Source organism: Lissotriton vulgaris, chromosome 3_2 (assembly GCF_964263255.1).
Source record: "Lissotriton vulgaris chromosome 3_2, aLisVul1.2, whole genome shotgun sequence".
NCBI classification, from domain to species: Eukaryota; Metazoa; Chordata; class Amphibia; order Caudata; family Salamandridae; genus Lissotriton; species Lissotriton vulgaris.
This window is the reverse complement of record NC_141690.1, coordinates 132,572,626-132,599,536: the sequence shown is the minus strand read 5'-3', so window position 1 is coordinate 132,599,536 and position 26,911 is coordinate 132,572,626. Positions and strand designations below refer to the sequence as shown.

At 44.6% G+C, this 26,911-nt stretch overlaps 1 protein-coding gene and 1 long non-coding RNA gene across 3 annotated transcripts in view; one reads left to right on the top strand and one right to left on the bottom strand.

Annotated features, from left to right (window-relative positions):
• Window positions 1–787: 787 nt before the first annotated feature.
• Window positions 788–15,284, bottom strand: LOC147725415 (uncharacterized). The gene is made up of 3 exons (XR_015309777.1): window positions 14,760–15,284; window positions 6,732–6,801; window positions 788–3,957 (listed from the first exon to the last, which is right to left on the bottom strand). It is a non-coding gene; the product is annotated as an uncharacterized LOC147725415 (long non-coding RNA).
• Window positions 15,285–15,378: 94 nt separating this feature from the next.
• Window positions 15,379–26,911, top strand: part of ZNF518B (zinc finger protein 518B) — a 49,307-nt gene continuing 37,774 nt past the window's right edge. Inside the window, exon 1 of one of the 2 annotated variants that reach the window (XM_086964089.1) lies at window positions 15,379–15,577. The gene's annotated coding sequence lies outside the window, so the exon portion shown is untranslated. The remainder of the gene's footprint in view (window positions 15,578–26,911) is intronic. The other variant, XM_086964088.1, reaches the window with a different exon arrangement.

The following is a 26,911-nucleotide window of genomic DNA, read 5'->3' as shown; positions in this document are numbered from 1 at the left end:
CGAGATCCCCAACACTTAACCCTATTCCCCAAATCCTCAATCCCAAATCCTAAACCTTAAACTTTAATCCTGTACCCCATACCTTTACCCCAATTCCTTTTATCTCCCAACACCACACTGTGACTCATTTACTCATAACCCTATGCCTCAAACATTTAACCCTATATTTTTTACACAAAATGTGTCAAATTTCATATTTGTGTTATCGCAGCTGATCTAATTCACATTCATATATTGCTTAAAATTAGTGCAACAAATTACCCGGTCTAAATTAATTTTTTCTCTATAAAATAATTCATGAATTCCTGCCCCCCTCTAAAAACTTTCTGGAATCTTATATTATAACTCAATATCCTAATCCCCTTCCTTAACGGTTATACCTCCAACACTTGGTCCTATGACCCAAACCATATACATTTAATCCCCAACTCCATACTCTTAACCTTTATACCATTAACCCCTTTCACACTTATCATTCTTTTAGTATATTCTGAGAACAACACTTTGAGAAATGCCCCCCTTTTCAGAAATAACATATAAAAATCCTTTTCGAAGTTATGCTTTTAAAATTATTCGGCAATCCTGCTGATGGATCCTTCAACAATGTTATGTTATGCTAAACACGGGTATTTCCTGGCACAAAGAGGGAACAACCTATCACCACCTGATGGGGCACCTTGGGGAGATGATGACAGAATGGCTAGATCTGCAAATGCCTCTGTCTCATCATGAGTACTCCCTAAAAAAAAAAAAAAAAAAAAAAAAAAAAAAAGAAGAAGAAGTTGTTCTGGAGAGTGGGAACTTGTATCATAAAGAACCTGCCACATAACTTTATAGCACCCAAATGTGGTACCACTAACAGGCTTGGATCCATAAATCGGATGGCTCAAGTAGCGATATATGTAGAGGAGATGGATGGCCGTACCTAAGGCAGGACACCATGATGGCAGCTAGAGTGGACCATTCCCCATTGTTCGTCAGATATGGGAAGATTTCCTTAGAGGCTACTGAAGTCAAGATTATTAATTATTTATACTGGCTTACAGCAGGCAACAAAATTGGCTAGACAAATGTTAGTGGTGCATAGGTCATTACTAGCATCCACTACCAGTGCCTCAGGCTTTTCAGATAATTTTAAGCCAATGACACTCTGTCCACTTCATTAGTCAACACCTTAAAAACCTTGAAGAGAGTGCCCATGACCAGATTACCCATGGTGTTCAACTCACAACTCTTGAGTTCATGTCAAGTTTTTAGTTAATCTACTAAATGGGATGAATCAAAGTGGGGTATTTTAGCTAGAATAGAGTGAACAGACAATGAAGGGGTTTATTCTAGGGCACATGATGGGTGATAAGACGGTATGGGATCTCTTTGGTACAAGATAAAAAAGAGATAATATAGACCCACTACATACAGACGAAACAAAGGACGATATGCTGTCTGTAAGGATGGATGGAGTGGTGTTTGGTTGGGTGTGTGGATGAGTAAATGTAGGTGTGATCGATTCTTTGCATAAGTCAGGGGGATGTCTTTATAGTTGAATGCAGTGTGTGCTGGTGTGTAGTGTTGAACTAGTCGTGTAGGTGTGTTTGGTGGTGTTCTGTTGGTTATTCACTGCATGTAACAGTGAATCTGTGGGTGAGTGATTGGATGTGTGTGTGTGGTCCTGTGAATAGCTGGGTGGGTGTTTGGAGATTTCTATTGGTGTGTCAATAGATTCAAATATGGCACTTTCTGTTTTACAGTGGGTGATAAGGGATTGTGCTGGTGTGTGATGGGGTGTATTTCATTGTCGCATGGATGGTGTCGTCGGTGGTGCCGTCGGTGGTGTCGCTGGCCGTGTCGTGGGTGGTGTGGTGTGTGGCATCGTCGGCAGAGGATTGCGGGCGCGCGGGTTGTGGTGGGTGCAACTGGCTGTGACGGGGAAGTTTCGGTGGTTTTGTGTGGGTGGAATGTCCAGCTGGCTATAGCTGGTGTGGGACCTATGGTTTTTTCAGTGAATATATATATATATATGTGTGTTCGCTGAGAAAATCAGGGGTTTCAGGCAGGTTATAGTTAGGAGTTATCATTTAAAAAACCTTAGAAATTCACTGTAAAAACCACGGGCTTCAGGGGTGTTGTGGTTGGCTGGACATTTCGCTCGTGCAGGTCCATTGAGGTTCCTCCGTTGTAGTTGGTTGTGCTGGCTGTACCTCTCGTGCGCGCTGTCCGCTGGTGGTGATGTTGCATGTTACATCGTTCATGGCATGGTCGGTGGCGTCGCTGATGGCATGGTCCGCGTGGCGAGATGCGCCTCATCGTACACTGGTGTGGCCGTTCATCGCTCACTGAGAGATACGGGTGTCATATTTGAATCCATTGGCACGGTAATGCAGGTATCTAGAGACCTACTCGGTGGTTTAGGGATCTGCGCACGCGTCTGGTCAGTTACCTATGGATTTACTCATGCGTGCTGGCAATGGTCAATGGTACACTGTCGAGCGTACTTGTGCGCCTGTGTTGATATTGTACACCGGCACACATCCTGTACACTTGTGCAGTGATTCTACTCACTTTTGGAAATAATGTATCGTATTTGCATTTACTCAGCTACACACTTGTGCTGATAGCACTTCATGTGTTCGTATGGATGGTGGCTGATACTTTGTGTTGTGAAGTCGCTATTGCAGGTGTGCAGTTGTCTATACAGTCACTCATGCAGTTAATGAGTTTTGTGTATAGTTATTTATATACAACGACTGTCATATACACTGCTTTTTATTGTTTCTACTTTGTTGGACATGTACCATTGAGAGGTGTGTTTGCTCATCACCACAACCATGGAGATGTTCACTCGCCTGGACAGCTGTTATAACGTGTGGTCTTGGCATCATAAGCCTACTGAGTTAGCTGTTGACATATCTTTGGGCGGTCGCAGATCCCCCACCGAACCACACGCGGGTTCGCTCTCCCATACAGGTGATCAGTTGACTGGCCAGTGACTAATGTAGACTTTCACGTAGCTAGTAACTAACTGGTGCAGCAGTTTACAGAACAACTCACAGGGTAATACGGACATTCACACAGTTTGGCCACTATCCAGTATATTTAGTGGGACACTATGAAGTGGTCAAGTAGGCGGTCGGTCGCACTGCTGCTAGATCCTCCCTCAAGATAGGAATATAGTCACTGATGCTTGACTGCAGATTGCTATTTCTATAATAGTGCATTTGGATGTCAGACCGGGCCGCATTTGCTGGATGATGTCATCGGTGGTGTCGTCGGTGGTGTCGCTGGCCATGTCGTGGGTGGTTGTGGTGTGTAACATAGTCACCGGTTGATTGGGGGCGCGAGGGTTGCAGTTGGTTCAGCTGTCTGTGGCGGAGGAATTTCGGTGGTTTTCTGTGGGCGAGGTGTCCAGCTGGCTGTGACATCCCTGGGGTCTATGGGTTTTTTTCGGTGAATTTCTAAGGCTTTGTGGAAAAAAATTTAAAAAAAAAAAAAAAAAAAAAAAAAAGGACGATAGCCATAGTGCTACCATGCTGATACCAAGTTCTTGCCGAGTAGATTTTGAATTAGTATGGTGTCAAATGCCATTAATAGACTGAAAAGCATCATGGCACTAACACTAGCATCAGCAACCAAGCAAGGCCATCATCTGGACGGGAGGAACTGGAATGGACATGCTGCTCCGAAAATGGCTAAAAGATCACCTGGGTATCATTCAGCTTATTATATTCTTAAATAAATGTTCTTGATTAGCCATCCATATTACACCCGCACTGGCAACCATGAGGAAGCATCATCAACATGAACTAGATACAAACATGGTGCTCTGTGGTTGCAGGCACATGTAAGCTGGGGAATAGCAGACAGTCTGAAGCAGATAACCTATGACAATAATACTGTTGGCTAAAGGTACTCCACTGGAGTGTTGAGCTTCAGATCCTTCCTTCTGGCAAGAGGGGAATCCTGCAATGATAAAGAAAAATAAATAATTACTAATTTGAATCCCAGTGTGCCAATTTCAAAATCAACCACTATTCACACATCCAGATGTTGGTCTCATCAAGGGAAACAAAAGCACAGACATAGGCTTAAATGCATGGAGAAATGCTTATTCTTCTCAAAGGTGGACTTGTATGTCCAACAGCTTGTTTTGTGTGTTTACATTTTTATGAATTAGCATTTATGTGCATTTGCATTGGCACTATGTGCAAGAGCTTTCACCTCTAAATTCATTGGCAAGAATTTTCATTTACTCCTGTAGATCTTCAGTGCCAGAATCCTACAATGATCACCAGTTCAAGTCTACGTAGCACAGAGAAGCAGCAATTAACAATCACAAATTTATTTTGCCACGTCCATTTGTAATAGTTCAGAGTCACATGACAAAACTCCTAATGCTTTAATCTATGTAAACCTGTTCTTTATTTTCATACTGGATTATTAAACAAAACGTTGACGTAACAGCCCATGCATTTTGCTCACAACACAAAAGAGCCTCTTCAGGGATAAATTCTGTCACTTGAGGCCTGATCATATCGTTGGAGAGGTATTCTAAAATCCCCATGAAGCTTATGGCAGGTATTGCCTCATAGTCAGCAGGGACACCATAAAATGAATCATGTTGAAAGCTGTGTTGCACCGGCAATGGAAGGAGTCATGAAAACGTAATGTGGAATAGATGTAGTGTAAATCTACCAACATTTCTATCAATACTGAAAAAAGGCTTCAAACTTTCACCTTTGGCAGGAGAAGGATTTGGTATGCGTATGTTGGGGGTTGCCCCAATGCAATGGCTTATTCCTACCCACATCTTGGGATAATTATTGCTGTTAAAATAACTTAGACAGCCCACAAGATGAGAACTTGGACTAACAAATGCCATTATGGCTATGATGGATTAGTCCAGTTCAGTTCCATATATGGTTGGCTAGCTATGGTCCTGCATCCTAAATCCTATTGAATCCCAGAAATTACCCATCTCGAAAGTAAAAAAACAAACAGAAGAAAACTCAATAAATGTACTATATAGCAGCTGAAGAATGTTGAATTGACATAGAAATTACCCAGGTAAGGAGCTACGGGTTAGAGCAGAGATGGGAAAACATACTTTCAGTCATCTGTCTGCCTGCAACCGGTTTATCGAGCAGATCGTTGCCTATAAGGGATACAGTTTTGGGGCATGTACTTTGTAAACAAGGCCTATGGATTACTGTGAGGACTGTGCCGTTTTGTTTTAACTTTCAGCAGTTTTTTGGAACAGATGGTGAAGGAAGTGGCGCAGGACCAAATACTGCACTATCTTGATGACTTTCTGTTTGTAGTCAGGGCTGGAGGGTGCAACAGGTGTGCGCGGCTGCTGAGGGTCCAGCTACTCCACTGACGTTCCTGGACATAGAACTTGATGCTAATGGTTCCAGGTTACCTACAGGCTATGTAAAGTCACTGAGAGTGCTGCTGCAGGAGGCAGTCAGCATGAAAAACTGCAAATCAAGTAAGCTGCAACAAATCATGGGGTTCAGGGCGAAAGGTAGTAGCACCAGGAAGGGCATTTTATAAACACATGGATTTAGCTATAAGGGGCAACAAAAGTCCTGAACATGGTAAAGGTTCATGTAAATGTGAAGCTGGACTGTTGACCTGGCATACATTTATAGACAAATATAATAGATTGACAATGTGGATGGACATGGTTCCAAAAACATGGGCTTATGGCATGTGGAGCAGGGAGCTTCGGCCTCTATTGGAAGGGTCGATGGTGCATTGAAAGGTGATCAGAAAACTGGAAGAGACAACACTATAGTATTGCCTTCTTGGAACTTTTTTCAAACAGTTCTGGTGGTGGAATAGTGTAGAATGGAATTTACGAATAGGAAGGTGTCATTCGTGATGGACAAATTAGAATTTGTAATTGTAATAAATAAGCTATTAGCAAGTGACAACTAGGTTTTAAGACTGCTGATGGAATTGGTACTGAGATGCTCTTGTCTGAATGTACTGTTTAGGGTGATGCACGTGCCAGTCCTAGACAACAAATTGGCAGATACTTTATTTTGTTTCTGGCTAGCGGACTATGTAACCAAGCTTTGCTTCTGCCGCATTGAAGAGTAGCCATCTGCTGCAGTGACCTTCCCACCACTACTTGATGAGAACAGCTACAACTGCCTCGTGGGATGTCACAGTAGCCTTGTGCAGCATAAATACATGTGTAGAGATCAATAACTTATGCTAAGAAGAAGACAAAGCCAACCATCATCCTGAGGCCCCTCAGAAAAGCCACACATGCTGCAGTCCCTAAACTTCTTTCAAGGAAGCATAAATAGCGTCCACCACACACCTCTCCTAAGTGAAGGCCATCTGCAGAACAAGACTGAAACACCTGCACTGTTCCAGCTCCAATAGGTGAATGAGGGGCCTGACCGAAGCTGCATACTGAGGGAGAACACTTCACTGAGCTCCCATCCACTGCAAGACTGCCACCTCCCCCTACATCAGAAAAGTATTGACTGGCAGGGGCGACACTGCAGTTGTTAAGGGGAGAGACTTTAACCAGGCCCCCAACTTTATGTCTTCCTAACCTGCAGCAGATCACCTTGACTGGTGCGCCTTCAGCTAAGTTCACTACAACAGCATCGCCCCTCATGATAACTAGCAGCAGCTGCCTAGCCTCAGACTCTGCCTCAAGGAACATATAAGCTTATCCAAAGGCCAGCCAAAAAAATGTGCTGCTTCTCACCTACCTCCCACAGCACAGCTGCTCTCTCACTGGGATTGATTCGCTGCCACATAGCGTCCAGTTTCATGAACCACCTATAGATGACCATGGAGAAGATAAAGTGAGTAATAAAGCTGGGAACATGAAGCGCCAACTCAAAGCACCTTCATGCATACTCCTACCTGCAAGGTGACATACAACTCCACACTAACCCCCAATAAACAAGAGACTTAGGGGAAGGGAAGACAAGGATAAGCTTCCTGCCCACCTGACAGCGGCCACCAGGCACAAACAATGCAGGCACATGCTAAGCACTGCGAAGCTGGCCTCCAACGCTACCATATGCATGCCCGTTTTATCATCAAGCTGTAAGTCACTGTTGCACCAGACTGTGAACCCATATCACCACACATGCCCAAGTTCCCTGAAGAGGAAGCAAGTGGCATAATATCACTCTTGACAATTCTGACACAAAAAGTGGAGGAGGATTGACACCTGCCAAAGGGCCCCCTTTTGTTTTAAGACCGAGTTTAATGCAAAAAGTCCCCGTTCCACATCTGAGCACAAACAAAACAAAACAAAAAAAAAAGAATAGAGAAGAGAATGACCCACCAGTACACACTGGTGAACCTTAAGACCAGTTCTGCACCCAAGAACTAAAGAACCTGCTACAGTCTCCAGTCTCCACAGTAATCCACTCATACAACTGACTGAAAGTGCACCCATTGACAGATGATAGGCAGGCCTTTGAGATACAAATTAACACTTGGTGAAGGCCCAGCAGGAGAACCAGGATTAGGAAAATAGAGCCTCTACCCCTAGATTCCCAGAGCAATTATCCATACACAGTCACCAACTGCTTTCCAAAGCATGCTACCCATGCCAACAAATCACCAACGCCTTAAACAAGCAGAGAACTTTCAGCACCAGCAACTCAAAGATCCATCTGGTTATTTCACACCAAACCTCAAAACACCATGGAAGAACCTCTGTAAACCTGTTGGCATGTTGTTGACAATTGATAGAAAAGTACTTCATCCTCCTGGTAACATCATCTTGCCAGTTCCATTAACAGCGCATTACCGCTATAAAATGCAGTTTGTCTTACACTCTGACTGCAGTCAGTATCACGCCAAATGTCAAGAAGCACCCAATGGCACTTAGAAGCAGCAGCCATGCAGAGATAATGTGCTCACCCCACTGCCCTCCTGGTCCATTTGTCAGCACATCTTGACCAGGATCCATCTACCCTAAAGTGTTCCATGAGCATCTAACCTGTGTGCCACTGATGGTTTTGCAGTAACCCACCGTACGGCACCCGTGCAACCCCAACTCAGCCTAGATGCAGTTCAATTGGTAATACATCCATGGAGGCTCCATACATGAGAGATGGACTTGGCACTGCTCCGTTGAAGGGTACTTGACAAGGAGATGACTTGGAGAAAGACTTCAGAAGTTGGTTGAAAGGTTTTCAAGTCTTTCCAAGACTGCTTTCAAAGATTCAAACAACTCTAGAGAAAGGCAAACTTAGCAGTGGACTTCACAAGGGTCCAGCAACACTATTGATGCACTGTTTCAATGTAATTTGGACACTAACCAGGAATCGCTCCAAGCATCAGCAGGGTGAACCAACTCTGAACATGACTGCACACGATTCTGCTGAGATGTTGTCAAATGATTTGACTGCATCAGTGTTCTTGTCCTGACTCAAATCAGGTAAAATTATTAACTTGAGAGCTGTTATCCTATTGCAATTGCACTGGTTGTCCATTGCTATCCCGCTGACTGACTTGGAGACAAAAACTCAGTGGTATCCTGTTTGCACTTTTGGACTCTTTGACTTTTCTCAGTTTTTTCGGTGGAATACAGTGTACTAAGGACACAACATTGCAGCCTCTCCCACAGAGGGCTGTCCAACTCTAATTCCATTGCATCACAGTCAACCATCCACATGTTCTCATAGGAATGGGTTGGGGTGGTTATAGGATTACCCTCCTCCCGACCTAATAATAGGGCTTGATAAAGTCGATCTGTTCAGTCTATATCCCCACTCCCCACTTCACTCAATAAGAAAAGGGTGGTGGGGTGATTGGAAAGCACTGGAGGTTAAAGAGATACTTTGTATGCCAACTCCAATGTTTCTGTTAGTTATTACTTTAATTTGCAGAGTGATATCAATATTGTGTGATACCACTATTTATTGTTTGGTTATGTTCCAAACCCTACATAGTTTGGCACAGAGGCAATTATGTTTATGTTTGTTTATGTTTGTGTCGGTTTATATAGCGCCAAGTCACCGACAGGTCTCAGGGCGCTTTTGACCGCAATGACATCACAGCTTGGGCAGCAACAGGAGGCGAGCTAGGTCTATACTGAGCTCAACGCTGTTCTAAATAGAGTTGTCTTTAGGGCTTTCCTAAAGCGAAACAGGTTTCCTTCCTTGCGAAGAGCTTCCGGCAGCTCATTCCACATTTTGGGCAGTAGGACCGAAAAGGATCTCCCTCCTTTTGTTGCTAGCCTGAACCGAGGACATACAAGCAACTGAGCCTCCGAGGACCTTAGGCTTCTTTCGGGCTGTATATGACTAGTCTTTCCTTGATATAGGAAGGGGCTTTCCCATAGATGGCCTTGTGGGCTATGCAGAGGCTCTTAAAAGCCGACCTTTGCGTCACTGGTAGCCAGTGAAGATTCAGCAACAGCGGGGATGCATGTGATCTCCTTGGAAGTCTGAAGATTAATCTTGCTGCATCATTTAAGACTACCTGCAGTCTGTTTGTTAAGGCTTTAGGTAAGCCCAGGTAGAGCGCATTTCCGTAGTCCAGCCTCGACAGTATGGTGGCAGAAACTATCGTGCGGATCATGGACTGGGAAAGAAGTGGAACAAGTTTGCGCAGTTGTCTTATGATGCCGTTACAGGTACCTACTACCGCAGAGATTTGATTGGTCATTGAGAGGGCGCTGTCTATTCTAATGCCAAGACTTTTGACCACGATTGCTGGCTTAGGGGTGGGCCCTAATTCCTGGGGCCAGTAGAGATCACACCAGGGGGAGCAGGTGGATGACACAATTAACACCTCTGTTTTCTCGGGGTTAATCTTCAGGAGATTCCTGGACATCCAGTTGACTGTGTACCTAAGAATCTCCTGTGCCAGCGACTGGGCCCGTACGGTGTCATCTATGCTCAGCAACAACTGGGTGTCGTCTGCATAGTTGAACACCCGACAGCCCATCTCAACCAAGGTGCTTATTAGTGGTTGCAGGTATAAGTTGAACAATAAGGGGGACAAGGCGGAGCCTTGGGGTACCCCACATGTCAAGTCTCCTGCTCCTGATACCTCCTCTCCCAGCTGAATCCTCTGGGTTCGCCCGGACAGGAAGGATTCCAGCCAGAGGTAAGCAGAGCCCCGAAACCCAAACCCGGCCAACCTATCCAGGAGTATGGTATGGCTGACGGTATCAAACGCCGCTGATAGGTCTAAAAGTATCAGGGCGCTTGGTTTCTTTCGGTCAGCCAACCCTCTAAGGTCGTCCAGCACCGAGAGCATGACTAACTCGGTGCTATGGTGGGCACGGAACCCTGCCTGCATCTCATGGAGCAGATGGTTAGACTCCAGGAACTCAGCCAGGGACTTCAAAACATGCTGCTCAAGCACCTTGGATAGAAATGGAAGCTGGGAGATGGGCCGATAGTTTTTTAATACTTTGGGATCGGCCCCAGCTTTCTTGATTAGGGGCTTCACTCTGGCCTCTTTAAAGCTAGCTGGCAGCTGTCCCGTATTCAATGACCTGTTTAGCATGGACAGAATGCGTTCTTCTAGGCTGAGGCGGGCTAGGCGAAACACACTAGGGGGACATGGGTCGGCTGGAGAGCCTGACTTTGTTTTCCTCATTAAGGTTTCTAGGCTCAATGAATCAATCGGGGGAAAACTAGACAAGTACATTCCACCTGGAGTTTTAGCAGGATGTAGTTCAGTGGAGCCAACTCTGGTACTTGTTATTTCTTGTAAAATAACCTCAACCTTTTCTAGGAAGTATTTCTGAAAGGTGTCGCAATTGAGGGTGGTCTCTATAGGTTGAGTTCTTTTACTTAGTTCCGTGAGGATTTTAAAAGTTTCCTTCTGAACGTTGTCTGCCTTATTAATGCGATTTTCGTAGAATGTCGCTTTAGATTCCTGTATATGTTTTTTATAGGCTCGAAGCAACTGCCTGTATTGTTCACAGGATTCAGGGTCTTTTTTTCTCCTCCAGTTTCTCTCAGCATTTCGCAGAGTTTTCCTATGCTCTCTTAGAGCTGGTGTGAACCAGGGAGCTCCCTTCCCACCACTATTCATTTTCTGGGATTTCACTGGTGCAATCTGATCAATTGCCCTTGTTAGATCACCCATTAGATCTCTACACTCTTGGTCTATGTCGGCGACTGGCGCCATGGGTTGAGTGAATTCCCTGAGCGACAGAGTCAATGTTTGTGCATCAACTTTTTTCCATTGACGAGTCTTTTTAATTTTTGGTGGGGGCTGTGGGGGTTTTGCGCCAATAGGGACATCGCAATATATCAGGTGGTGGTCTGACCAGATACAAGGGAGAACTTTTACTGAGGTGATCTTAGGATCCAACACCCAGACCAGGTCAAGGATATGGCCCTTTATGTGCGTAGGAGAGTCTACCAGTTGCCTGAAACCAAGCGAACACATTGTTGTCTCCGAAGAGCTAGCTGCTGGCTCCTTTTTCTCCTTGTCCCAGTGTAGATTAAAGTCTCCCGTGACTACTATGTTCTTATAACGTGAGCATATATCAGATATGCTGGCCATAAATAGGTCGTTAAAGGCTGAGGTGGAATTTGGCGGTCGATAGACAGTGAGGATGATTAAACACAAATTGTCAAACATAACTTTCACTGCCAGCATGTCGGCCAGGTCCACTGTTTCTGCCAAGATTTTAATAGCAGCTAGGTTTTTCTTAAAGAGTATAGCTACTCCTCCCCCACGGGCATTCCCTGCGCGATTATGCCAGTGTATGTCATAACCTGATGGAACTGCTGCTATAATGTCTGGTAGTGAGTTTTCCCCAAGCCAGGTCTCAGTCAATGTTAAAACATCGATTTCTCCAGCTTGGAGTAAGGTGAAAATCTCAAGACTATGGCATTGCAGTGATCTGGTGTTTAGACTAGCCAGATTCAGGGTATGGAAATGGGAGGTGGACTTACTGCTACATGAACGGCGAATAGAGAGTTCTTCTAGTAAGGCTAGTGTAGTTGAATCCAGGGACTGGATTCCCCTCTGTAGGTGGTATAAAGCATCCCGTGTGTACGAAAGCCCGCAGCCAAGACCCCAGCCCCTGCACCCGTTTGTGCGCGGATGGGCGCAGACGGGCTGGACTCTGGCGTGACTCCGGCGCGATTGAGGCGCGTCCGCTGTGCGCGTCCGCTGCGCGGAGTCATGACTAACCGTTTTTATACCTGAGACTAGAGCGCCGAGTCAATGTAGCCCTATCAAAGATGGCCGCCGTCAATTTCGGCCGAGCACAATGAATGAATGGCCCCAGAATCGGCCACAGGTACAGCTCCCAACATCAAGGTGTACCTAGTCGATCAGTGCCTAAGTCTGGCTACATGCTCGGGCAACATTCTTCTGAAAAGTACAGGTTTTGCTATTTTATTTTTTGTACTTCTCTATTGTTTATTTTATGGAATCTCATCTACTAGTTTTTTAGGAACTTACTCTCATACTGTGGAACTGGACTAGAATTTTCATAGTGGTGTGCAGCAGAGTTGATCAGGTGTAGGTTGCATTGATTGTCAGTAGAATATGGTATACGGTAACACCACCCTCTGGCTGGTTTATGCAACTTTGTGTGTGTTTTCAGAAATAAACAAAGACAATGACAGGTCTAAGAGCCAAACGAACTATCAGTGTGGTACTGATTTACAAAAGTGTGTATATACATTGTTGATTTCTACCAATTTCATAATAATTATTTTAACTGTGGTAAAGTGGTGCGGCTGGCATCTGAACAGCCTAATGAGCTGCAGCTGTGCTTGAAACTGTCAATCAGCACTTCTGATATTATATGAAATCATTTGTTTTTAATATGTATATACGGTTTAAGGAGCAGTTTATTCAAAGCAAGAGATGACTCCAGTTATTTTGATGAGGATTGTCTGCGAGAGATGCTTCATTTGAGGGAGGAGCCTGCTTTGTTTCTTAGTAATATGGATTGCTTGAGGCGTCGGGATGACTAACTTGCACCATCACTAATGAGTGTAACTAGTTGGGTGTTTCCAGAGGGAATTTGTTTTTCTAGTTTCAAGCAATGCTAGTTTTGCCAAATGGTGGTGTGGGTCACCTTATCATAACAGTGCTATATCGAAAACATTTGGTTAAATAAGGACATGAGGACTCGGGTCCTCTGGTGTGAAAGAAAAATAACTATTAATCCACATCTTCACCCATACTAAAATATTTTTCTACCACTAACCGGCCACCTGATTCCTTTTCTGAAGTAACCAACTTTACTGGCTGCATTAACTACCGTCTATCAATATCCATCAGCATACGTGTCATTGTACTTTAACGCTTAATAGAGGAAAGTGTAACACAATAAATTCGTTGTTTTTACCCACAAAAAATGCTTTCAAACCAGTACACGGTCTTCACAGACAGAAACATTCAAAGTTTTCTGGTGTCATCAATGGTATACGTTCAAGGAACTATAGCTGTTCTCACAATGTATATCAGCTACACTGTTGATGTAGAGCTACAACAGTAAACAAGATATATGGAGTGTTGTGTTTGCTGAGATAATGACAAGAGAATGTGATTTTTGGAAAAGGGCGTGAACTTGTCTTGTACTTTATTGTTGAGCTGTGGTGGCATAGTTCGGTTGCATGTACAAGTATGGTGCCAACTAGGCTGATGTGTCTTCAGTTGACAGTCTATGTGGCATTATTCAAAGACGCTAATGTGTTGTATTTCATTTCTCAACAACCATTAAGGAACGAAGGAAACGTCAATCACATCTAATTTATAAAGTATTAAAAGCTATTCCTCGTGTTGTACGCTGTACTGGTTAAAAGCTACTTTTTTAGGAGTATAATTATTATACATCACCACATCTAACATTTAACAAGCATTGGCAAAGCTAATAGGTTGAAATTGATGTGCTAAAGCATGCACTGTCAGTACATTACTGTAAGGCAAATGGGAAAGAGACAGCAATAGTATAATATAAGGCTATAGTTGTAAATCTGCAAAAGAAACAGTTGATGGACGGAATGCTAGACAATGCAAGCATTTAACCCCAGTCACAAGCATCTGGGTTAAATCCATCATTCCTTTGCTCACCACACCACCCCAATTTGTACCCAGCCATATGCAAATCAGTCTCGACCCTGTTCCTTGTGGGAACTGTCCAGCCCGAACTGTTAAGCCAGTTTCTCTCTGGACCGGAAACAAGCATCCTGGGACCGTTTCAGGGCATCACCGTTTTTTCAGCCAGGCTAACTTGAATCCAGTGGTGTAGTGAGCATGGGACCCATGTCTGGGCATACCCTTCCCACTTAAGGCGACATATGCAAAACTATTAGTACATTACAGTAAGGCAAATGGGAAAGAGCCAGCAATAGTGAACAGATAAGGCTACAGTTGTAAATCAGCGCCTCTTGCAGTTTGACTCAAGCACTCAAGTAAATGCAGACGGACACTTTCAAACAACTAGTACCATTACATGAGAGATAATTCTCTACTGGACTGAGCCAAAATGTGACTGACAAAGACTAAAGCCAAAAGCTAAATGAGGTCGAAGAAAGCCAATAACGAAAATGGGCAGGCACAATTTATACATACAGTCTACCTGTAATTTGTTTGAAGGGCGAAACCCCAAACCCACTATGTATATTTTTAGCATTATGTTGGTAGTAGTCATATCAAAAACCAGACCAAAAATGTTCACCCTAACCATGACAGCATGCACAGTAATAACAGTATATGGTAGGAAAATGCAAACAGATATTAATAAAGAAAATCACAAACCCGTGCTATGCTGGTTATAGACCTACCACTGATGAACAGCTCAACCGAGGCGAGCTGTAGTTGTATTTCAACATCGATTTCATCAATTAAACACGCTGATATTATTTAATAACGACAGCCTTCGGATGCCGCTTTTTCGTGGGAGCAACACATTATGGACAGCGATGGTCGACTAAACGCCTTCCGAGAAATCAAACTTTGCCAACGCTTCCATTAGGTTAGATTCAAAGCGGAGTCAATAAACCTCGTAGCTTCTATCAGATCGCAACAGCGGAGATAAAACTCGTCATTTCCATTAGATCTCGCCGCTGCCTCTTCGGGGCCGTCCCCTCGAATCATGCCGAGTTAACCAAAGAATCCCGTGTTTTTACGGCGGTCTGACCGCTGGGCTTACAGTGACTGCGCGTCCGTGCTCGTTTACGCCCGTTCGCCATCTTTCCCGATTGTGGGTGCCGAGCGTTCGCAGGGATGGTCGGCTCCTGACTAGACAGGATTCCATTCCTTGCTCCAGCGGATGGGATCAGCTTTGCAGCTTCCGGCCACGGGCGGCGCTCGACTCGAAGCGGCGGCTTCAGTAGAGTTCTACCGCTGCTCTCTGCAGGGTGGAATCCCTACCCGCCTCTGGTGTGACGTCACAGCCTGCGCGTTCGCTTATTTTTCAAAGCGACGATCAGCGGTTTGATGGAGACGACCCGTGCGGGCTCAACGGGTGAGTGAGTGCGATGGATGGATACCCTTGCCAGAGCGGCTGTGCGTCGAAGCAACCTCCACGGATCTAGCCTCCTGCTGCGCCCGCAGGGAAGCTGCGCGATGGCTCCATGGATTATTGTATAGGCAGAGAGCGGTAGGAACAATGGGAGGCGGACCCCTCTTCTTTCATTGCTGAGATTGTTCAACCCGCTTTTTTTTGGCCGTGGAAATCTTATTTCGTTGCGTGTGTCCAATATGTTCTGTCTGTTTTCTACTTGTCTCCTTGGGGATGTGCTGGAGCGGTAACTGTTTTTGCCTGGATTGTATATCGGTTTTCCTAATTCTAGACTCGACCGGCGTATGTTCACGTTACCCGTTGGCGCCCTCTATAGATGACTCTTGTGATGCCGATGACAGCATGGTGGCAGCTGGGTGTTTCGGAGCCGATCATTGCTCATACATCGGCTACATTAATAAGGAATATGCAGTGTAACTTGCACGTTTTGTCCGATATCTGATCGTCAAATTTTGTGATTCATTGTCACTCACATATGTGGAAAACTATCCACAGTTAGATGTTCACAAATATGGTACACCTTTACGAAGAAATTATGTGACTATTCATTGGCGTGGGAGGTCACGGTGTGCATTTATAAGCTTATGTAACAGAATCGCAACGTGCATTGCCCTTGTTCAGCATATTGGGCCTATTCACTTTGTTCTTATTAAAGTGCTGATTTTAGAAATGTTTTTCATGCTTCCCTTTACCCCCTTTTTGTTTGGTAAACTACTTGTTTGCGCCGAAACTCCCTCTGTCCCGCTTTTCACCCTCTTCCATCTTGCCAAATATATTTTCCTTCCTTGAAAACCTGCTAATTAGCATTCAACCTACTACTCCTTATTCGCTAACCTAGTAACATCCTCTGTTTCCTAACCACGCTTCCAGTTCTTAAATACTTTACGTTGGTAAATTGTGATTGCCAGTGATGTTGAGGGATTGGTCACTCCTTGAAGATTTGTTATTCGTTTCTTTAAACTACTTGAAGTTTATAGAATCCAAAATATTTTATGGTACCTACACTATTAAATTCTAGGATGTAGAAAGCATGGCCTACTTGTGCTTTCAGGAAGATTAAATCATTCATTTTTACCAAACAATATTTTGAATGGAATCTGTAGTTTGTGTATAGCTGTTTCAACAGTTGAGCTGCCCCTTCTGTACTTATAGCAAGATAATACCACTGAATGCTGGATGCAATGCATAAGTTGCCTTTGCTTTGCACATAGGTTTGTCTTTCCTTGCCACACAAGTAATTAAGCCTTGTTGCATAACTGTATCCTGCAAACATTCAGATGGTTTTGAATATAACTTATTTGATAGTAAGAAAAATGAGAGAAGTTTCCAGAGCCGTTGCAATATTATCTGTTTTAGCAAGAAGAACTGAACACCCAGCATCAGTTTTCTAGCAGCTGAGATGCAAACAGAATGTTTGTGAATAGAGAACGAAACAGACATGCTCGTGGTATGCTGTTTGATGATGTGCCAGTAATGTTAATAATGCAGTATTCGGGGAAAGGGGGGTATGCTTAACAACATAATAAATCTAATCTGTTTATGCTAAAGCAGTTCTAAGAGAATCTGTGCTCAACTCCTGATAGTAGTGGCACAATCGAGAGATATTCCAAGAGAAATGCATGTAAAGTTAAATCTGTACTGCATTTAATAAGCAAAAATACACCCAAACAGTTAAAACCAGATAAGTGGAACAGAGTCATTAATTTTTAACGTTTTGAGGCAAAACATCTCTAGAAGTAAAGTGCAAATCAGGAGTCCCTGTTTGCGGATGAGCAGATCCTATGTGCTATTTAAAGTCCTCCACGGTAGAGCATCCTAGGAGGGCGCAGGAGTCAAATTTTTTCTCCATTTATATCTGTCTACGTTTGGAGCTCCTCAACTGATTCAGTGGGGCAAAGCAAGAAAGCTGGTGAGGGTATGCATCGTTGCCGAGATCCCACTGAACTCTTTAGCTTTGGTGCCAAAAGCTGGGGGGTAGGATCAAGCAGCATTCTTCAGTTGCAGTGTTAAGAAGGTCGGCAACAAGCCAGTGAAAGTAAACATACACTTATTTTCAAGATGAAACGTGCAGCATAGCCTAGTCGCTTCATCCAGCTGACTCCAGAATGTACCTCTCTTAATCTCCAAATAGCTCTGAGGTCTTAAAGTAAATATTGGTAATGAAGAAATTAAACCCACTATTTAGAATATAACACATCCCTCTTTCTAATATTACAAACATGAGTATTCAAACAAGATCTAATTGTACAATAATAACATGGTTATATAAGTACATAATACTCTTTTCATAGAGTAACGCATGATAATAAAAACAAGACAAATAATGCCCAGCACACGGACGTATTCATAAAGGAATAAATTTGGGGCTCTTAGCTGGCCAAATGAAACAAATTATGAATGGCAAGCATCAGTGATAAAGTCATCATCCTTTCTAGGTTTCCTTATAGGATGATTCTGTCATATTCCTAAAGAACTTGTCTTCCCTCTTATCCTCATCACAATGAATACTTGCAGAGCCATGTTGTTAATCCTTTTTCTACACCACTGCATTTCGTCACTTCTTGCACATTCCACCTCCTTCCTTCATCATCCACCACACTGCTAGTTCTTGCTTGCACCACTCACTTTGATGTGAGGCTTCCATTCTCTCTCCATGCATGCCTCCCTCCTTACACTGTCTCCATCGTCTTGATTCTATTGTTGTGTTTCTGAGCATAACCGGTCTAGTCACATTGCACTCTTTCCCAAATCCATCTCATTCACCTTTTGCCTCGGCGTCCCACCATTCATGCTGCAATAACCCCTGTAGAAGGGACTTTTTCCTGGCATTGTCTTGGAGCATTTGAAGGCAGGCCAGGAAAGATTAGTGGCATTCGGTAAAAAAAAAAAAAACTCTCAGGGGAACAGAAGTATGTTACTTGTGTGCTAATAAAAGAGGTTTCTAGCTTGGAGGTAGGGGATACAACACTTTAGGATGTGTGGGGAACTTTCCATAAATTAATGATGGATTGTAGCCACTTTCCGATCTATTCTCCACAAAGGCAGCTGGTAAGGTAATTCCATCCATAGCTTAAATAGTTGTGTTGGGTACAAGAATGCCCATTTGAGATGAAGTATGTTCCTTGGATGATGAATGTGAACGCAGACTGCTTATTAAGAAATCTGTTAGAGGACTGGGGGTTGGAGGGGAATGAGGATTAGTTGGTGGTAGATATAGATCAATCGTCTTCTGTGTCGATCATGGTGAAAGTGTAGAAGAGGGTGTTGTCTGTGATAAGATTCTACAGGAAATGGTTAAGCATTTGAATAAGGCAACAGGCATGAAATGACGGAGTGGAATTGGTTGTCTACAACACAGTGTGGTTGAGGTTAGCTGTAGAGAACGGATTGTGAAATGAGAGGTTAGTGGTACTGGAAGCTCTGCATGGAATTTTGATTAACTTAATGTATGAAGGACACCTAACAGAGGAGCTCGGGCTCTTGTTGGGTCTGCATGTCTCAGATGTAGAGGTGACACCTTCCATGGATTCAAGCAAGCCGGGCTGAAGACGGCTGGAATGCCAGAAACCGGACCTCGGAAGCTTGTTTCCGGTCCAGGGAAGGCATGGCTTGGCAGTTCGGGCTGGACTGTTCCCATGAGGCACAGGGTCAGACAGATATGCATATGGCCATGTCTGAACTGGGGTGGTGTGGAGTGCAACACAAAATGATGGATTTAGGCCCAGATCTCTGTACTTGGGTGAATGTATGACATTGTTCTGCATTCTGTCCATCCACTGTGGTTTTTGCATTTGTCACCCCGAGTGATATGGGTATGCTCAGACGTGAGTCCCGTGCACTCCACACCACTGGATTCAAGCAAGCCGGGCGGAAGACGGCTGGAATGCCAGAAACCAGTCCTCGGAAGCTTGTTACCGGTCCAGGGAAGGCATGACTTGGCAGTTCGGGCTGGACTGTTCCCATGAGGCACAGGGTCAGACTGATTTGCATATGGCCATGTCTGAACTGGGGTGGTGTGGAGTGCAACACAAAATGATGGATTTAGGCCCAGATCTCTGTACTGGGGTGAATGTATGACTTTGTTCTGCATTCTGTCCATCAACTGTGGTTTTTGCATTTGTCACCTCGAGTGGGATGGGTATGCTCAGACGTGAGTCCCATGCACTCCACACCACTAATTCAAGCAAGCCGGGCTGAAGACGGCTGAAATGCCAGAAACCGGTGCTCGGAAGCTTGTTTCCGTTCCAGGGAAGGCCTAGCTTGGCAGTTCGGGCTGGACTGTTCCCATGAGGCACAGGGTCAAGGCTGATTTGCATATGGCCATGTCTGAACTGGGGTGGTGTGGAGTGCAAAAAAACGATGGATTTAGGCCCAGATCTCTGTACTGGGGTGAATGTATCACATTGTTCTGCATTCGGTCCATCAACTGTGGTTTTTTCATTTGACACCTTCCATTAGCCACATAGCCGTGGGCACTTGGTAGTACATATGCAGAAGGTGCTTTCTGAAAGGAGCCCTGAAAACGAGGTAAAAACCTTAAGACAAAAAACCTCTGAGGTGTTAGTGAGAGTCCAAGCCAGGTCAGGGATACTTTGCTCGAGGACAGAAAAGGTGGCTTGGAGATGGAGAAGACCAATCAAGCTGGAATCAAGGGACACCTTGATGCGTCATAGCATGGAAGTGGAGGAGCCAAAGAGCTTGTGAAGGGCAGAAGGCTGAAGGGTAGGATACAGGGCTGCCAAAATCTGAAAAAAAACAAGAAAGTCAGGAGTGTGGAACACAATGATAGAACTACTTGAAGCAATGCGACGCAAGGCGTGGACAAAATCTTCCCCCGATCTAGTGAAAAAACAAGAATTTCTTCAAAATGCAGGATCTCCTTCTTGGATTAGAAGAACCTCCTTAGGAAACTGTTTATTTTTTTCATCCAAGAAATCCCACTGAGGCACTCTGGGAAGTAGGAGAATGCAGGAAGATGGTGACACTGCTTGTGTCTCTAAGAATACCCCCAAGGAGAAGACTGCTGGATGGAAGTAACACCAGCGGGCTGGCTGCCGTGAGGTAGGTCTTGATCAATGGCCTGCTTGCACTCCAGAGGCCTCTCCAGCACGAAGTGCTGAGGGAGCAGATGTCCTACCCAAGACAATTTCTGCCCAGGACGGCAGTCAGGGAGCAAGGCGCCATAGCAGCGCTACAGTATGCCCCCCCCCCCCCATACTCCCACTGGTCCATGTTTGTCTGGAAATACTCTGATAGCGTGTCAAATTAGAATTGGGTTGTTGGCTGAAGAGTCATCTCCCCAAGACCTTTTCACTACGATGGTAATCTTACCAATAACTCGAGCATTGATGTCTCCAAAGATTCTGAACTCACATTTCTTGTACGTCTAAATCAGATACATTATTCACCAAGACTGGTGGAGACAGAGAAAACATTGGTCAAAGTATTGAGGCGATAAGGTTTAATTTGGCAAGAGTGAAAACTAGATAAATCATACAGTCCATTGGCAACTGGAGTTTTAGGACTTCACGGTTTACAATCTGAATGTTTTTGAAAGCACTGTAGAACTAAGGTTTTAAATTTGCTCTGAGGAAGATGAGAGGGTAAAAATCTCATGGACAACCAAACGATATCTCCAATTTTATAGGCAAGAGAAATGTTATGATGAAAATCAGAAGTTTGTTTTATCCTCTTTTATAATCTTGGAGATTAAGCAGAATTTTACATCTAATAGTTTATCTGTCCAACAAAACCGGCAGCAGTAGGTTAGAAACTTGTGATCTAGACTGAACATTCTAAGATAAAGACCTTGAAGACAGAAGAAAGGTGAAGTTTGAGTTGCACTATCGATGGATTTATTATAAGACAATTTAGTTGGCCTCAGAAATGAGGACCAGTCACTTTGAGTGTCATTACAAAAGCATCAAAGATATTGCTCAAAACCCTGATTAAGTTGCTCGGTTTAACCGTTGGTGATGATACATACCTGAAAACAAGGCAATATGAATCCTGAAGAGATTTACAAAAGGAGATAAGTGATTGTTTAAAACCAGGAGTCCGATGTTCTCATTCTTGCATCATATTTTTTCATACAATCAACCTCACAGAGCTTTCTGCATGTATCAATCCTTTGGTAGAAGATTGTATCTGACGTAGTCTTTGTAGTTTTAATAATCTCAAAATTGACATCAAATGCATCATAAATTCTGTTAGTTACTTCCATTGCATTAACGTCTAAATACTCTATGGCGGGAGATTAGGCATAGAAGGGAGGCTAGTTTAATGGAGAGTTTCTTCTTATCAAGGTTTCTGTTCTCAGGCCAGTTAGAAAAAGGTCAAGTAATAATTTAACATCCCAGAGCTTAGTGTATTTAGGCTTGGGTAGTCTCCTTAGTCTAAGGCTTTTCATAATTCTACATATTATGGATTTTTAGGTCGAGCTGGTGTAAGCAGCGCGAAGCGCTGTTGTCCAGCGAAGCCTCTGTTGTTAGCGACTTGCTCTGGAAGTGGGACAGGGGATGGGCACGCGCAGGGCCGTCGGCGATTTCAACATGTGTGCGTGCACGTACAGCCACGCGCCGTGCACATCTCCTGTCCCACTGCCAGAGCAAGTCAGGCTCCTACACTAGCATTATACTAACACACACGCGCGCACACACACATGCACACAAACACACACACACACACAGGCACAAACACGCAAACACACACACACACCCACACACACACACACCCCTCCAGCCAGTGCACGCAACTTGTCTCCAAACAGCCTGCAAGCTCTCACTTACCGGCTCGGTCCTTGCACTTCTCTTGGCACGCCGCGGGGCTCTCCTCACCACTCGGGAGCCCCGGTTTTCCTCTGGTGCCATCTAGTCTTCTCTCTTATGGGGCCAGGGACGTCAGCATTCAGGCTGCAGGGTTCCGGACGTTCTCCTGGCGGTTCCTTCCTCTTTCTTTTGCAGGCCCCGCCCACGACCCAATGAAGGCTGCCTGACATCCGCGATGTCGCACGGCCAATGCTTTTTTAGGGAGGCTGCGTGTTTTATTTTGCTACGGCGTCCTCTAAGTTCTCCTAGTTCTGACACGAGACCACAGGTATCTCTGTTGTCTTTTAAGAGGTTTCCCAGAATCTGGTTTAGGTCAATTTTGGCCGAAATACTCTTAGACCAGCCCCTTCTGACCTCGAAGATCTTTTTCTCCCTGTGTCATCCCAGGTCACACTCCCCCAAGCGGGGCTAGGCTTTATGAATCCAACCACTTTGTTCTGTTCACATACACACAGTGTTTGTAGAGGGGGGAAGGGGGTGGGGTGGACGGCATGAATACATAACGAAATCTTCACCACCCAGGACTTCCCTGCTCAAATCTCAGCACGAGGCGTCTTGCATTTCCTCTGTTTATTTCATGTAGTAAACTCGTATTTTTGACAGAGTGGTCATTGCAGTCCCCTCCGCCAAAAAGCAAGCATCTCAGAAACACTTCCCAGACCCCTACCTCTTCTTTCACTCGTGTTGGTTAGATACCTGTGTTCCCTTTTGCTCGCCCCTTGCTAACAATCGTTTATATAGTTTCTCCCGCCCTCCTGTTTTCTCCGCTTAGGCATGTGCCTTCTTTTGCTGACTCGCTTTTTAATTCTCCACCAGTCCCTTCTCCAGCACCTGTCAGATGTCACAACTCATACACAACAGGGTTTTTTTTCCCCACCTTCTTCTACTCTGGCACTCGGGCAGTATGGCCTTTGTTGACTGGGAATCAAAAAGCAATTGGCAGCAAGTGTTTTTCTACCGCAGGTTTTTCTCATCCTCGCCGGTTGCTTCTTATCCACCCATGTGCGGCAACGGGATGGGATACCTGGCTTTTCCCTTGCATTTTTCACAGAAAGCAACTCCATTGTTTTGTTGTTACAGTTCACATGTTAATCTCCACGAGGCACACAAACTGGTATGCTCATAGTGTACACGCACGTCCTTTTCGCTCCTATCTTGTATCTTTCCCACGCCACCACAGACCACCCCACTCCCCACGTGGGGCTTCCTTTACCCCCTACGCACAGGCATCAGCGCAGAGAGGTGCAGATCCATGGCGGATGCACTGTCCGCCACCCCAGTATGCTTCGTGGGTGTTCTGCGCTCGCAAAGAAAGTGTTGCACTTGTAGAAGGGTGGCTGACAGTGCATCCTCCATGGATCTGCACCTCTCTGCGCTGATGCCTGTGCGTAGGGGGTACAAAAGCGTGTACCACGTTTGTCTCCCTCCTACCACACACCTCTTGGTTTCATAGAATACGTTTTCCTACGCAGAATGCACAAGGTACAGAACTTGGTGGAAGCAAGACCTTTCAGTTAGTCCCAATCCTGCTTAATATGTATAAACCATAAAATACGGTTACCCGGCTGCAGTGCTTCAGTTTAAGTTACATTAAGTGGATCATGCGCTGCGTTGTTTCACCGCGTTTGGAGCCCGCATCGCTTCTTGTATCACTGGATGCAATGCCACCTCTTGCCTTGTACTATGTACTGCACCCTCGTCATGTGCCACTTTCTCAAGTGTGCGCCCTGTCTTTGGTTTCTGCAGCATGTACACCTCACCCCTGATGCTCGTGCACAGTCTCCAGTGATAAATATGTCCCGTGCAGCTCGTGCAATGTCTTGTTATTCAATGTGCGCAAAGCCTCCTGCAGTGCTTGTTTAACCCCTTCCACTGTGTATTGAGGATTTGTATATCCTTGTGCGCCTACACATTGTTAGCGAATGGGGTCCCTTGCAGTGCATGATCCTTGTGCTGTGAGTGCAGGCTCTCGCAATGAATGTTCGGTCTCCTCTCAAATGCACACTATTGTTAAGGACATCTTAGCCGATAGATATACTGGAGGGCCCTTCTTCTGCCTCCCTCATCAGGGCCGTATAACCATGCTGTATAATCCTAGTAGACCTAACAGTGGTAAAGCTCTGCACAGTGGTTTGGGAGCATCATTTTTGATGAAATTCACTTGGAGGGAGTGAAAAGGCGATGTTTATTCTGTAATGTACTCTCCTGCTGCAATGAGGAATTGTCAGTCACATGTTGAAAGGTTTGAAGTGTAAGTTATCACCCCGAAGAACAATCATTGCTCCGTTAGTGATTTTAACTCCCCCCCCCCCCCACCCCCCATCCCCACACCCTGTTGCCAATTGTCCCCAGTGCTTCACAAATTTAGTTTTGCTCTTTATAATATGACCACATCCGTGACAAGCATTTGACATGGAATAAGTCTCGCATTTGCCAGCGTTTGAGCTGCTGGCATTGTAAATGACAATGCATTTTTGTGTGTTTTGAAAGCATGCAAAACACAAAAATGAAAGGCATTGTCATTTACAATGACAACAGCTCAAACTCTGGCAAATGCGAGACTTATTCCATGTCAAATGCTTGTTTTCCTATAGTCTTGCCATTTATTAGAGCGTGACCTGCTATAATAGCTGATCTGTAGCAATTAATTGACCTGTAAGTAAGCCCCCTCTCAAATTGTTCGTGTACGATAGGAGCCTCTATGGAATCCAGTTTCCTCTCCAGGCACCAACGTACCCAAGATCTCCAGATGTCATTGTATCTATACTGGATTCCAGGGCCCCAAGATTCTTGAAGGAGTATTGTAGCCTGTCTCAAAAGGTATATGATTACTTGAGATTTCCAGCCACTTTTCAGGCAAGAAGGCTCAGGAAGGCATGAAGGGAGTAACTAGAACTAAAGAGCATTGTTCCTGTCTCACTTTTTGGAGCACTCTCTGGATCATTGCAAAGGAGGGAAAGGTGTATCTCCAAATTGTTTTCCAGGGTTGGAGAAAAGCATTGACTGCTTGAGCACACAGGCCTGGCATCCAGCTGAAATAATTCTGCAGTTGGAATGTCAATCTGCTTGCAAAAAGGTCTACTTTTAGAGAGCCCCAAAAGTGATCTAGGGTTCTGAATACATTCACGTTGAGTTTCCAGTCGATGTGGTCTAAAAGAAATCTTGTGTTCCAGTCTGCAATAACCTTGCTTATTCCCGGAAAGTATTCTTCTTTTAGAGCTATCTTGTGTTCTAGACAGAACAGCCAAAGTTCTTTGGCTAGATTTGATAGGTTTGATGATTTCGTGCACCCTAGGCGATTTATGTGTGGCACAGCCGACATGTTATCCATTTTTAGAATGACTGTTCTGCCCTGTAGGGATTGTTTTAACTCATCAGGGCGTAGAGCCCAGCAGTTAATTCTACGAAATTTATGTGGTGTGAACACTCTGTAGACTTCTGACCTCCTGGTCCGAGACCTGCTTTCTCTCCCCCAGTAGTTGTGCTGCTGCCGATGCCCCTGTGCAGGTAGGTGTTTGAGGCCCTCCTCCACCCGCAGGCTCGTGCCTGCGCCTCATCCCTAGTGGTCCAGTGGGAGAGTCTTGCTCTTCTGCTATTGTCTGTCTCTGTGTTTGTGCCTGCTTCTGTCTTTTTTTACCAGTTTTTCTGTCTATTGTGCCAGTTTTTAGGTCTCGCCTACGTGAGCTGCGCACACACGCAGTCTCGCTGGCGAGATTTTATGTTTTTAGGTAGCTTTCAGTATCGGGCTTTAAGCCCCGCCCTTCTTTCCCATTGGCCGGCGTCACCGTTTACGCTAAACGGTGGCCAGCCTCTAGGAAAGGGCTCTTCCTGACGTAGAACACAGACACTTGTCTGTGTGTTTTTAGTAGTCAGTCAAAATACTTTATTCGATAATTCAATATCATAAAAAGACAATAATTAACAAAATACAATTAATTACAATCACCCATTTTAAATATCTTAAAAATCCAGCCAAATTTAAAAAGAAACATTGAAAGTTCAAAAAAACATCAAAAACGATCAGTTCACAGAATGGTAGCTGCCACGATAGGTCATTTGGTTAAAAAGACAATATATTCAGAAAGTGCATTTTTATAGGAGTACATTTAAGCACGAAGTTTCATTATCCTATTTCTCTCCCGAGCTGCCCCCACCAAAAAACTAGCGACATGAGAAATAACCCTCGGACTGTCTAGTAGTTGCAGATATAGGAGTGCGGGCCTCACTTGAATGAAGCCTGCCTCCTTAAGGATAGGCACAAGAAACTTCCTCCTTACGGCTATGTAATGGCCACAGAACATTACAAAATGCATTGTGTCCTGCTTTGAAAAATTATCGCAGGAACACGGCGGAGCATGATCAGAAGTGTTCCATTCCGTGAGTTGACCCAATGTTAAGTAGATCAAATTTAAACGAAAACGCGTTAAAAGGAACCTATGATAAGGTCGGTTCACTAAAACCAGGTAACGTTCAGGACCAGGGTGATTAGCAACCATAATGAAGGATCTAACGGTAGTTTTTCTGAGCTCTCTTTCCTCCCTGTCGAGAGATAGCATCTGTAACATAGTCCCCTTCGTAAATGCTA